Below are 15,103 nucleotides of genomic sequence, written 5' to 3'. Positions count from 1 at the left end.
TCTCGGCTCACTGCAAGCTCCGCCTCCCGGGTTCACGCCATTCTCCTGCCTCAGCCTCCCGAGTAGGTGGGACTACAGGCGCCCGCCACCATGCTCGGCTAATTTTTTGTATTTTTAGTAGAGACGGGGTTTCACCGTCTTAGCCAGGATAGTCTCGATCTCCTGACCTCGTGATCCGCCTGCCTCGGCCTCCCAAAGTGCTGGGATTACAGGTGTGAGCCACCACGCCCAGTCAACAAATATGTTTTTTGAACCTGTTCTACATGGAAAGCTGTGTCTTCTTTGTTTTTCTGTTCTAATCCACCTATAGAAATTGAGATTAAGTGACCAAATAAAATGCACAAATGGTAAGAGCATTAGTTTATATGAAGGCCAAATTCTTTATGTTTCAGATAACAAAAAGAGGTCTAGAAACAGTGAAGTGACTCACCCACAGTCACCCAACTAACTAAAAGCAGAACCAGGATACACATTTGATTATACTTCTATAAAACTATCAGGATCATTGAGAATGAATACCCTTTTCCTTAAATAATGTATTCGTGCATGATTCTATATTTAAATTTCATTTGTCATTGTTTATACATTTTATTTCAATATTGTTTGAAAATGCAAAGCCAATCTCTCACCTTGTAGCATATATACCCACTAGAAAAAAAAAATGATGCTTTTTTTCAATACAGAAAATTTCACTAGAGAAAATAGCCATAAATCCATGGAAATAGCAGGAGAACATTAAATTATCCTAAGATCAGAGTTATACTTTTGTTTTAAATTAGTCCTAATAGAACACAATCAGAAAATAGTTTGCTGTTAACTATCAATTTAACAAGATGGTTCCACATAATAAATACTACTCAGTATAACCTAAAGTGGTCCTGCTCAGAGGAATTTTTTTATATTAATATTTTTCAGAGGACACTGCAGAACTCACAGTTTCCACATCTGTAATCAAAAGTGAACAGAAAGTAGTAATGAGCAAGATAAAATGATAAATTAGGCAGAAAAATAATGAAACATAAAATGAGACATTGACTGTAATTAAACATATTGTTTCTTATGCCTACTGAAATGAAAAACAGAATTCAACAAATTATAACACATTTTTCTATAACATGAAATATAGGAAAATATATGATAAATGTAGTATGTCACTGAAATCTGCCACTACTATGGTCTCTTGTTTATCTTTTTTTTAATTTTCATAACCTTAGCAACCATTTATTTATAGACCTTCTAAAGATATTACACTACATTATACGTGCTGTGATCTAGATGTCAAGATTGAGTGAATATAAGGTAGCTATTTCAAAGACATATGAATGTATCAAAAAGCAACCTCATCTTCACTTTAAAGCAGGAACAATTGCCTAGAGATAACATAATGACATTTTGCTAACCACAGGCAAAAAATAATAAAATAGAAATCAAAATGGAATAATAAAATATACCATTTTAATGATCAAACATGTATTATTCCTAATGCGTGCCACATATTGCAGATTTAAATTAATGCTTTTTATAACTGCATTTTAAAAATAAGGAGATGTGTTTCAAATTTGCAGAGTAGATTGTTACATTTTATTCTCATTTTATTGAATTCTCCTACTATCACTGCTAAAACTTAACAGGGTTAAAACAGAAAACTATAAACATTCCCTTTGATTCAAGAATCTTTGGCAAGCACTAATATACATACATATATGTAAACATACATTTATATACATACATGGTTTTATTTGAAAGGAATAGAAATTAATTTTATGTACACAAAATAAGCATTTTAAATGATTTAACCATCTTAATAATTTAAAGGTTTAAAGTATATTTCTAAATAGATAGCATCTTATGTATTTTTGAGGGAGCTGAACAACTGAGCACCAGACAGTAAAAAAAAAAAAATAATAATAATAAAGCCTTTTAGAAACATGGGGTTTGGGTTTGAGTTCTTGCTTCTAAATGGCTCCAGAAAAATACCTTAATCTCTCTGAACCTCACTTCACTTAATTGGAAAATGGAATTGACACCTGCCATTATAATAAGAATCCAACAAGCTAACGTGTTAAATAATGCTTTATAAACTCTAGGAATCTATACAAATAAAAAATTATTCCACTTTTCTAGCTACCTTCTCCACATTACCTCTCAATGGACTTATTAGATAGTAAGGCCTACAGGAAAGAATGTGGTCCTAGGTATGCAACTATGATGCTATCATTTTTATTTTATAGTTCCAAATGGTCTCAGTTTCCTGACCCCTTAATGTATCCTAGAAGATAATGTAGACTAAAGTGCTTAGTTTTTGAATCCAGACCTCTGGGTTGGAATCCCAGTGATATGGTTTGGCTGTGTCCCAACCCAAGTCTCATCTTGAATTGTAGTTCCATTAATCCCCACATGTCATGGGAAGGACCCGGTAGGAGGTAAGTGAATCATGGCTGTGGTTACCCCATGCTGGCTCTTCTCATTATGGTGAGTGAGTTCCCATGAGATCTGATGGTTTTATAAGAGGCTTTTCCCTTTTTGCTTGGCACTTCTCCTTCCTGTCATCATGTGATGAAGGTTGTGTTTGCTTCCCCTTCCGCCATGATTTTAAGTTTCTTGAGGCCTCCCCAGCCATGCTGAACTGTGAGTCAATTAAACCTCTCTCCTTTATAAATTATCCAGTCTTGGGTATGTCTTTATTTGCAGTGTGAGGATGAACTAATACACCCAGCAACTCTTTTTACTGTCACATGACTGTGATTTTAGGTATGTCACTTCATATTTCTGAGTTTCAAGTTCCTTAATAATATGGTGAACACTTTTACACTGTTGGTGGGACTGTAAACTGGTTCAACCATTGTGGAAGTCAGTGTGGCGATTCCTCAGGGATCTAGACCTAGAAATACCATTTGACCCAGCTATCCCATTACTGGGTATATACCCAAAGGACTATAAATCATGCTGCTCTAAAGACACATGCACACGTATGTTTATTGCGGCACTATTCACAATAGCAAAGACTTGGAACCAACCCAAATGTCCAACAATGATAGACTGGATTAAGAAAATGTGGCACATATACAGCATGGAATACTATGCAGCCATAAAAAATGATGAGTTCATGTCCTTTGCAGGGACATGGATGAAATTGGAAATCATCGTTCTCAGTAAACTATCACAAGGACAAAAAACCAAACACCGCATGTTCTCACTCATAGGTGGGAATTGAACAATGAGAACACATGGACACAGGAAGGGGAACATCACACTCTGGGGACTGTTGTGGGGTGGGGGGAGGGGAGAGGGATAGCATTAGGAGATATACCTAATGCTAAATGACGAGTTAATGGGTGCAGCACACCAGCATGGCACATGTATACATATGTAACAAACCTGCACATTGTGCACATGTACCCTAAAACTCAAAGAATAATAATAAATAATAATAATAATAAAATAATCATATGGTGAAAAATGGTACCTACTTTCCAGAGTTGTTTGAAGATTGCATGAGAGATTGTTTCTTCATTTCTAACACCATACCTGGCACATAGCAGGCATTCAGCAAGAAGTGTTCAGTCTTATCATTATTGTTTATTGTCCGCCATTGCAATTGTGCTTCCGTCTTCATTTGGCAAGATTCAAGACCTGAGCATTTTTCCTGATCTATGTTTGTAATAAATACTGCTTAATATGAGCAAAGATGAATTTTCTCAGAAGAATCTGTTTTGACATTAATATTGATCAGAAGATACTGAAAGAATTCACACTTTCTAAATCTGGTAGAGCTTTTTCTGCATTAGATCTTTTTTTCTTGGGCTGCCAGTTATGATAAGGAAATTTTTTCACATCTCAGTGACTAATATTGCAAATAGATGTTACGCCAGTGAATATATAAATAAATGTATATATAAACATATTTATACATTTTATGTAAATGTATCTATAAATATAAAATGTATATACAAATAAATAAGCTTTACCTTGTTTAAAGGTAAAGTTTTCAAGCAACCACTAAATGAATATATATTTGTATAATAATGTAGTAACATCCTCAACTAATATTAACCTATTCCTTACTAGCTGACTGAGTACTATAAGTTTAGTCGTGGGCATGTCCTGGGCAGACATTAATGATTGCTTATGCACTTGGTTCAGCCATAAAGCACAATCTAACTTGCAATAGTAGCAATTTGCATTTTAGACTCTTTGTTCTCTAAGTATCTGCTAGTTTATCTAAATGAGAGTGAAAAAAATGTAGCATTCATTCTTTTGGGTAGCAGTGATTTGGAAGCCATTTGAAGTGTGGACTGTATTTATTTCATCCTCTGTCTCCACTTACTGTTAACAATGGTTTCATCCCCAAATCAATGCAGACCGCTCCTAGATATATTTATATCTATTACACAAACTTAAAAATTATGGGGCAAAACCTGTATTTTGAATAGATAATGATGACTGATGAGAACCATAAAAATAAAATGAAAGAAAGGGAGACAGAAAATTCTGGAATAAAAATATTTTAAACTGGGTGGTCAGTGAAGGCCGCACTCATACAGTGACTTTTGAACACAAACCTGCAAGATGTACAAGCATGATCTATGCAGATGTCTGAAGCAAAGGGATTCCAGGAAGAGGAGATCACAATTACAAACATCCTGGGGTAGAAGTGTGCCTGTTGTGCTTAAGAGGAAGAAAGAACAATGAAAACAGTAGGGATAGGAAAGTAAAAGAATGGCTCATAGGCCTTGCATACAGGTGATTATATCAACAAGGCATATACGAGATTTTCATGGAAAAAAAACAGTAAACAATTCTTTATATTTTTCTACTTTTTACTTTTTAAATATTTTTGTTATCTTAAAATTTTTGTGGGTATGTAGCAGGTGCATACATTTATTTATGAATACATGAACACATCATAAAGAATGGGGTATCTACTCATCAACTCAAACATTTATTCTTTGAGTTACAAATAGTCCAATTACATTATTTAAGTTACTTTAAAATATATGATCAAGTTATTATTTACTATAGTCACCCTATTGTGCTATCAAATAGTAGGTCCTATTCATTTTTCCATGTTTTTATAACCAGTAACTATCCCCCCCTGCCCCACAAAACCCCACTAACAATAAAAGCTTCTGGTAACCATCCTTTTACTCTCTATTACGAGGAGTTCAATTGTTTTGATTTTTAAATCCCACAAATAAGTGAGAACATGCAATGCATGTCTCTCTGTTCCTGGCTTACTTCACGTAACATAACAATCTCCACTTCCATCCATGTTGTTGCAAATGACTGGATCTCATTCAATTTTATGGCTGAATAGAACATCATCATGTATGTGTACCATATTTTCGTAATCCATTCACCTGTTAATGGACCCTTAGGTTGCTTCAAAATCTTAGCTATTGTAAACAGTGCTGCAACAAACATTGGAGTACAGATATCTCTTTGATATACGAGTTTCCTTTATTTTGGGTATATATCCATCAGTTGTAGCAGGATGAGCCGCAGACAAAACCTCTCAGACACCGAGTTGTAGAAGGAAGGGCTTTATTCAGCTGGGAGCATCGGCAAGCTACTGCCTAAAAATCCGAGCTCCCGGAATGAGCAATTCCTGTCCCTTTTAAGGGCTCACAACTCTAAACCCAACCTTTCACATGAAAGGGTCGTGATTGATTTGAGCAAGCAAGGGGCACGTGACAGGGGCTGCATGCACTGGTGGTCAGAGAGAAACAGAACAGGGCAGGGAGTTTCACAATGTTCTTCTATACAATGTCTGGAATCTATGAATAACATCGGTTTTTAAGTTATGAGTTGATTTTTAACTACTGGGTTTAGGCCAGGCAGGCCCAGGCCTGGTTTCGGGGCTGGCGCCGGGCTGCCTGTCTTTGGTTTTACTTCCTTGTTGTTTTTTTTAAAACAGGTACTGAGTATAAAACAATATAAAACAATATGAGAGGGTCTCTCTCTTCCCTCACAGTAAGACTGCTGGATCATATGGTAGCTCAATTTTTAGATTTTTGAGGAACCTCCAAACAGTTCTCCAAGTTAGGCTGAACTAACTTACATTCCCACCAACAGTGTACAAGTGTTGCCTCTTCTCTAAATCCTCACCAGTATTTTTTATTGTCTGTCTTTTGGATATAAGCCACCTTAATTAGGGTGAGATAATATCTCATTGTAGTTTTGATTTTCATTTCTCCAATGATTAGTGATGTTAAACATTTTTATATACCTGTTTTCCATTTGTATGTCTTGTTTTGAGAAAGGTCTATTCAAATATTTTATTCATTTTAGATCGAATTATTAGATTTATTTTCCTATAGCGTTGTTTGAGCTCATTATATATTCTGTGTATTAATTTCTTGTCAGAGGGGTAGCTTGCAAATGTTTTCTCCCATTTTGTGGGTTGTCTCTTCACTTTGTTGATTTCACCCTTAGCTGTGCAGAAGCTTTTTAACTTGATGAGATTACATTTGTCCATGTTTGCTTTGATTGCCTGTGCTAGTGGGGTGTTGCTCAAGACATGTTTACCCAGGCCAATATCCTGGTGATTTTCCCCAAAGTTTTCTTGTAGTAGTTTCATAGTATGTGGTATTAGGTTTAAGTATTTAGTCAATTTTTTTTTTTTTAATTTGAGACAGGATCTCATTCTGTTGCCCAGGCTGGAGTGCAGTGGGGTGATCTCAGCTCACTGCACCCTCCACCTCCCAGGTTCAAGTGATCCTCCCACCTCAGTCTTCTGAGTAGCTGAGACTACAGGCACGTACCACCAGGCCCAGCTACTTTTTAATCCATTTTGATTTAATTTTTGTACATGGTAAGAGATAGGGTTGGAGTTTCATTCTTTTGCATATAAATATTCAGTTCTCCCAGCACCTCCATTTACTGAAGAGACTGTCTTTTTCCCAGTATATGTTCTTGGCATCTTTGTAATAAATGACTTCACTGTATATGTGTGAATTTGTTTCTGAGTTCTCTATTCTGTACCATAGGTCTACGTGTCTATTTTTATGGCAGTACCAGGCTGTTTTGGTTACTATGTCTCTGTAATATAATTTGAAGTCAGGTAATGCGATTCCTCCAGTTTTGTTCTTTTTGCCTTGGATAGCGTTGATTATTCTGGGTCTTCTATGAAGAAATGGTAATGGTATTTTGATGGCGATTTCATGCATTGAATGTGTAGATTCCTTTGGGTAGTATGGACATTTTTAACATTATTGATTCTTCCAATCCATTAGCATAGAATATTTTTCCATTTTTTTGTGTCCTCTTTAATTTTCTTTGTTTCCATCAGAGAGATATTTCACATCTTTGGTTAATTTCTAGGTATTTAATTTTCTGTATGGCTACTATAAATTGGATTACTCCTTTTATTTCTTCTTCACATCGTTCACTGTTGGCATATAGAAATGCTAGTGATTTATGTATGTTGAGTTAGTATCCCACAACTTAACTCAATTTGTTTATAAGTTTTAAGAGTTTTCTTGTGGAGTTTTAGGTTTTTCCAAATATAATATCATATCATCTGCAATGAGTTCTCATGAGATCTGGTTGTTTAAATGTGTGTAGCAACACCCCCTCACTCTGTTTTCCTTCTGCTCCAGCCATGTAGGATGTACCAGCTTTCCCTTCATCTTCAGCCATGATCGTAAGTTTCCAGAGGCCTCCTCTGCCATGCTTCTTGTCCAGCCTATGGAACTGTGAGGCAATTAAACTGCTTTTCTTTATAAATTACCCAGTCTCAGGTAGCTCTTTATAGCAATGTGAAAACAGACCAATACACTTTTATATCATTCTTTTGTCTGAATGCTCTAGCTAGGACTTCCAGTACTAGGTTGAAAAACGGTGGTGACAATGGGCATTCTTGTCATCTTCCAGACCTTAGAGAAAAGACTTGCAGTTTTTTATTCCAATCGCTATGATACTAGCTGTGAGTCTGTCATATATGGTTTTGATTATGTTGCATATGTTCCTTCTATACCTCGGTTTTTGAGCATTTATATCATAAATGGATGTTAAATTTAATCTGATACTCTTTCAGCATCAATTGATATGATATATTGCATTGATTTATTTGCATATATTAAACTGTCCTTGCATCTCAGGGATAAATTCCTCTTTGTCTTGATGAATAAAGTTACTAAAGTATTGTTGAATTTGGTTTGCTAGTATTTGGTTCAGGATTTTGGCATCAATATTCATCAGAGATTTTGGCCTGTAGGTTTCTATCTTTGATGTGTCTTTGTCTGGTTTTAGTGTCAGGATAATCCTGGCCTTGTAGAATTAGTCTTTTTTTTTTTTTTTTTTTTTGAATTGTTTTTTGAATTGTTTCAGTAGGATTGGTATTAGTTCTTCTTTAAATGTTTGGTAAAATTCAGTAGTGAAGACATTAGGTCCCAGTTTTTCTTTACTGTAAGATGTTTACTTATGGCTTTGATCTTGTTACTTGTCATTGGTCTGTTCATGTTTTGCATTTCTTTCTGGTTCTATCATGGCAGGTTGTCTATACCTAGGAATTTGTCCATTTATTCTAGATCTTCCAATGTATTAACATATACTCAGAGTAGTCACTAATAATCCTTATAATTTCTGCTTATCAGCTGTATTGTCTCATTTTTCATTTCTGATTTTAGCTATTCAGATCTTCTCTTTTTTTCTTAGTCTGGTTAAAGGTATGTCAATTTTGTTTTTCTTGTCAAAAAGGTAACTTTTTGGTTTTTGTATCTTTCATGTTTTCTCGTTTCTGTTTTATTTATTTGTGCTCTGATATTTATATTTTTTGTCTACTAATATTGGCTTTGATTTGTTCTTGCTTTTCTATTTCTTTAAGGTACATTTTTAGATTGTTTATTTGAAGTTTCTGCCCCTTTTTTGATGTAGGAACTTATGGCTATAACCTTCTCTCTGAGTACTGTTTTTGCTGTATCCCATAGGTTATGATGTGTTGTGTTTTCATTATCTTTAGTTTCAAAAAATTTTTCCGTTTTCTTCTCGATTTCTTCATTTACCCACTAGTCATTCAGGAGCATATTGTTTAATTTTCATGTGTTTGTATAGTTTCTAAAATTCTTCCTGTTGTTAATTTCAAGTTTTATTCCACTGTGGTCAGAGAAGATACTTGATATTATTTTAACTTTTTTCTATGTTTTAAGACTTGTTTTGTGACCTAACTTATGGTCTATTCTTGAGAATGGTCTTTGGACTAAGAAAATGAATGTGTATTCTGTAACTCTTGGATAGAATGTTCTCTAAATATCTACTAGATCCATTTGATATACAGTGCAGATTAAGACTGATTTTGTTGTTTTTCTGTCTGGAAATATGTCAGATGTTGAAACTTGGCTGTTGAAGTCTTCATATATTATTGTATTGGGGCCTATCTCCCTCTTTAGTTCTAATAATATTTCCTTTGTATATCTGGATGCTCTGGTATTGAGTGCATATATAATTAAATTTTTTATTTCCTCTGCTGAATTGACACTTTTGTCATTATAGAGTGACCTTTGTCTCTTCATATAGTTTTTTTTCTTCAAATCTGTTATGTCTAATATAAGTATAACGACTCCTGCTCTTTTTTGTTTTCCATTGGCATGGAATATATTTTTCCACCCTGTTATTTTCAGTCTCATTCCTGTCTTCGTCCTGTGAAAATAATTTTATCTGTTGATGCGATTTAGTTTCTTTTTATTTATTGTGTATCCATTGTCTGTTTTTTGATTTGAAGTTCTCATGAGGCGTGCAAATATTAACTTATAACCCATTATTTTAACCTGATAACAACTTAACGCCTTTTGTGTAAACAAAAAGCAAGCAAGAGGAAAACTAATAAACCTCACGTTAACTTCATCCCCCTGCTGTTTTACCTTTTGTCATTACTGTTTATAAGTAAATTTACTGACTGTGCTTTGAAATGTTTTTGTAGTTATTACATTCGATTAGTTCATCATTTAATCTTTCTATTTAGTGTAAGAGTAGTTTACACGTCACAGTTACAGTGATAAAATATTCTGTTTTTCTGTGTACTCACTATTACCATTAAGTTTTGTACCCTCAGGTGATTATTTATTGCTCATTAATGTCCTTTTCTTTCTGTTTGATGTACTGTCTTTAGCATTTCTTGTAGGATGGTTCTGGTATTAATGAAATCCCTCACCTTTTGTTTACCTGGGAAAGTAGTTCTCCTTCATGTTTGAGGGATATTTTCAGCAGATATACTATTCCAAGGTAATCATTTTTTTTCTTCAGCACTTCAAATTTGTTATGCCACTCTCTCTTGGCCTGTAAGGTTCCCACTTAAAATTCTTCTGCGAGACGTATTGGAGCTTAATTGTATGTTATTTGTTTCTTTTCTCTTGCTGATTTTAGGATCCTTACTTTGCCTTGACCTTTGAGTTTGATTATAAAATGCCTTGAGTTAGTCTTCTTTGGGTTAAATCTGCTTGGTGTTCTATAACTTTCTTCTTTGATATTGACATATTTCTCTAGGTTTGGAAAGTTCTTTGCTATTATTTATTTGAACAAACTTTCTACCTCTGTCTCTTTCTCTACCTCCTTTTTAAGGCCAATAACTATTAGATTTGCCCTTTGAGGCTGTTTTCTAAATCCTGGACGCATGCTTCATTGTTTGTTATTGTTTTGTTTTCTTTTGTCTCCTCTGACTGTGTATTTTCAAATAGCCTGTCCTCAAGCTCACTGATTCTTTCTTTTGCTGGATTCACTCTGCTGTTAAAGAGCTCTGATACATTATTCAGTATGCCAGTTGTTTTTTTGCAGAATTTATGCTTGATTCTTTTGCATTATTTTAATCTCTTTCATAAATTAATCTAATACAATCTTGAATTTCTTTTATGTGTTATCTCGAATATTGTTGAGTTTTCTCAGGACAGTTATTTTGAATTCTTTGTCTAAAAGGTCACATACCTCTGTTTCTCCAGGATTGGTCCCTGGTGCCTTATTAAGTTCATTTGTTAAGATTATGTTTTCCTGGATGGTGTAGATGCTATTAGATGTTGTTCACTGTCTGGGCATTGAAGAGTTAGGTCATTATTGTTGTCTTCACTCTCTGGCCTTTTTTGTAGCCATCCTTGTTTGGAAGGTTTCCAGATATTTGAAAGGACTTAAGTTTGTAATCTAAGCTGTTTCTGCTTTAAGGGACACCCAAAATCCTGCGATTCTTGCAGACTCGTAAAGATACCACTTTGATGGTCTTCGACAAAATCTGGGAGAATTCTCTGGATTACCAGGCAGAATTTCTTATTCTCTTTTATTACTTTCTCACAAATATAGTCTTTTTTTCTGTTCTGAGCCACCTAAGGCTGAGGGTGGAGTAATCAAGTACCCCTGTTGCCAACGACCACTGCGACTGTGCTGGGCAAGATCTGAAACAAGCACAGCACTGAGTCTAACCCAAGTTGTGCTGTAACCACTCCCTCACTACTCCATATGTTTGCTCAAAGCCCTGGGGCTCTTCGGTCAGTGGGTAGCAAATCCAGCCAGACATGTGTTCCTCCCATCAGGGTGATGAGGTCTCCCAGGCCTTGGGTGGGTCCAGAAGTTACATCTGGGAGACAGAGAGTAGAGTCAAAAACCTTAGAAGTCTACCTGGTATTCTCTGGTATTGCAGCTGAACTGGCACTCATCACAGGATGCAGTATTTCCCATTCATTCTCCCCCTTTTCAAAGGCACAGGAGTTTTACCCCATAGCCACTGCCACCTTTGACCATGAGGAGTACTACCAGACTACACCGATGTTCCTTTAAGGCCTAAAGTCTCTTAAGTCAGCTTGAGGTGAATGCTACTTGGCCTGGGACTCACCCTTTAGGACAGTGGGATCCCTTCTTGCCAAATGTAGGTCCAGAATACCATCCATAGTTAAGCCCTGGAATCGGGGACCCCAAGAGCCTGCTTAGTACTATAACCCCTCTGGCGGTGTTGGTACCTCAGGTGCAAGAAAAAGTCTTCTTTACTTTTCCTTCTTTGCTCAAGCACAAGTTTTGTCCCATAGACACCACAGCCGGTATTGTGCCGAGTCTCACCTGAAGCCAGCAAATCTCAGAAGCTCATCAAGGCCCTTGATGTAGTACCTGGGTATCACTGACCATTATTCAGTACCACAAGGCTCTTCAGGTCGCAGGTGATGAATGCTTCCAGCACTACGTTCTTTTCTTCAAGGAAGTGAGTCTTTTCTTGGCCCAGGGTGTGTCTAGGAATGTTGTCTGGGAGCTAGGGCCTGGAACAGGGGCCTCTTTTATCTGACCCGTTCCCTATTCTGCTGTGGCTGGCTGTTGTCCAAGATGCAAAACAAAACAAAACCAAAACCAAAAAACAAAAGCCTTCCCGCTCTTCCCTCTTTACTCCTCAGACAGATGACAGTGGTCTCTTTTGGAGCCATCAGCTGTGCAGTATGGGGTTGGGGGAGGAGTGAAGCCAGCAGTCTCTTGGCTGTCCCAGCTGGTTTGTCAGTATGTAATTTGCTGCAACCTCTATCCCAGGCCACTGGGTCTAGTTCAGCCCTAGGACTCACCTACTAGTTCCAGTCCTTATTGCCTAGGCTGCCTTTCGAATTTACTTAGAGACCAAGAACAACTTGGGCCCTTCGTGGCGATGTTTGCTCTCACCCTAGTTGGGGCCCCGGGGATGGGTGAACTCCTCTGGCTGAAACCTCTTTAAATGCTCCATCTGTGGATGGGCCTCAGCTGTTTGTTCTGGTTTTCCTTTCTGCTCTAACAGGACGACACTGAGTTTGTAACCTCACAATTGCTGTGTTCTTTCTACCCCAGTGCCTAGAGATGCTCTCAGCACCATGCTGTGGCTGCTGGGTGTGGGGGAGGGGCAGTATTGGTGATTCAGGACTGTTTCTATCTATCTCTTCAGTGCCTCTTTTAGCCATATGAAGTTAAAGCCAGGTACTGTGGGTGCTCACCTGATTTTTGGTTCTCATGGAAGTGTTTTTTCCTATGTAGATAGTTGTTAACTTGGTGATTTTTTTAGGGGGGTGGGGTGATTGGTGGAGCTTTCCCTTCTGCCATTTTGCTCCACCTCCCTCCGTGATAGCTTCTAAGCCAGGAATTTACTGATGGAAGCATGCCTCACAATGATTCAGTAAAATCTTTTACCATGCTGATTTTTCTCCATGGAAATTTTTCAGTTCCTCTAGAGGAATAAAATTTACTGTGAATAAGACCTAGTATTGCTGGCACAACGGGGTGACTATAGTCAAAAATAACTTGATAGTACAGTTTGAAATAACTAAAAGAGTAGAATTGGATTGTTAGTAATACATAGGATAAATGCAAGATACTTCATTTACCTTGATGTGATTATCACGTATCGCACATTGCACACCTGTATCAAAATATCTCATGTAACCTATAAATATGTACACTTACTATTTACTCGTAAAAGCTAGAAATTAAAATTTAAGAACAAGTTATCATAATTGACAATATATGTTTTTTCCTTGCAAAGAATAGAAAATTTAATATGTAGTAATCAGATGTATTAGGAACTGCTATTTCTAACCAATGTACTGGTACGTGGGTTTTCTTAGAGACTTGCATCTGAGAGTTGACTGTGCAACTAAATTCACTTTTTTTTTCACTAGTTGCTGGCTTCTCTCATATAACTGATTCTTTTTATCCCACTAAACATTAAAAAATTTACATAGCACATGGTATGTTTTAAAAATAAGTCACTTGTCCCACACCTTTTCTTGATTTCTAAGGTCTACTCTTAGAAATGTTCTTTGAAAAGATTTAAGTATCTTTCACATGTTAAAATCTTTCAAATCTTTTTCACCTTTAAAATTGTGGACCACTGTAGGAAATACACATATGAAAATCAAAAAATTGGCTATCTTCTGAAATATTTTATGAGTAATTATTTTAATATGATATCTCCCTGAGTTATATTTCTAAATAGTTATATTTAATAAGCTGTTTTTATTACTCCATCCTACATCATTATAATTTAACTCCAAAATCTATATTTATTTGTCTGCTGTTTCCTGTTTGTTTCATTTTTATGCTTGAGACTTTTGGCTTATCAGAGACTATGTTTGCGTCAATATTTATGTAAACAGTAGGGGTTTTACAAACTACAGGATGCAAAGAGAGGAAGTTACCCTTCAAAATGAACAATCCAAGAATTATTTAAAAGATGTTTCCCTTGTAAGTGCAGCAACATAATGTTACAATTAGAATTGAGCCACATCAAGGTGCATTCCAATTGTGAACCCAAAAAGGTGACAATGTAATGAGATTTGACAGCATGTAGAAAGGTGAAAATTCATTAACAAGCCAGGTTCTGCTTTAAAAATTTGATTAGCATTTTTGTATTATGTAAGAACGTCGCTTTGCATTTCAAGAGGAGAGCAGCAGTTATGTGGCATTTAAATCTATTCGGAATTAAAAATGATCAGTTTTTAAAAATTATAGAAAATTCTTATGCAAATGAAATGTAATCAAGCCATGCTTCAGACTCATTATGCATGATTGATATGCACTGTAATTTGCTTACTAATTCAAGGAGCAGAGGAATTCCAATTATCATATTGTTTATGCAGTGCTGTGACATGCTGGAAGTGATATTAAATTGATTAGGATAAATGGTAAAAACCAACGAGATATGTCCTTATCCAACTTGACATTTATTTTATATAAAATGGTGAGAATTTCTTACTATCCTGAAAACCTCAGGTTCTTCATAAAGGTTAAAATTTTTCTGAGGCTCTTAAAGATATTAAAATAAAAAAGATAAGAGATAACACTCTTTTAAAATGCCTTCAGCAGAAAACATTGCTTTTTGACCTAAAAGTTTGTTTATTTGTGACCTGTGATTAGATATATCCGTAATGTATTTCTTTAGTGAGTTCATGTCTAATCGTGAGAATACTTGATACTAAAATTGCAAATTGGGCTCAGCTTGAAAACTTTGAAGTCAATATGCTCAAATTTTTCACAGCATCTAGAGTTTTAACAATTCTTAAGTATATCATAACCTACAAAATCTACACAGATCCAATTCTTGGTCTGACTTTAGGATTTTGACAATGCTGATTGGTTTGGGATAAAAATCAAATTGATATGTTAAAAGTATTTTTCTTAT

Source organism: Pan troglodytes, chromosome X, assembly GCF_028858775.2.
Source record: "Pan troglodytes isolate AG18354 chromosome X, NHGRI_mPanTro3-v2.0_pri, whole genome shotgun sequence".
NCBI lineage: Eukaryota > Metazoa > Chordata > Mammalia > Primates > Hominidae > Pan > Pan troglodytes.
This window is presented reverse-complemented; position numbering follows the sequence as displayed.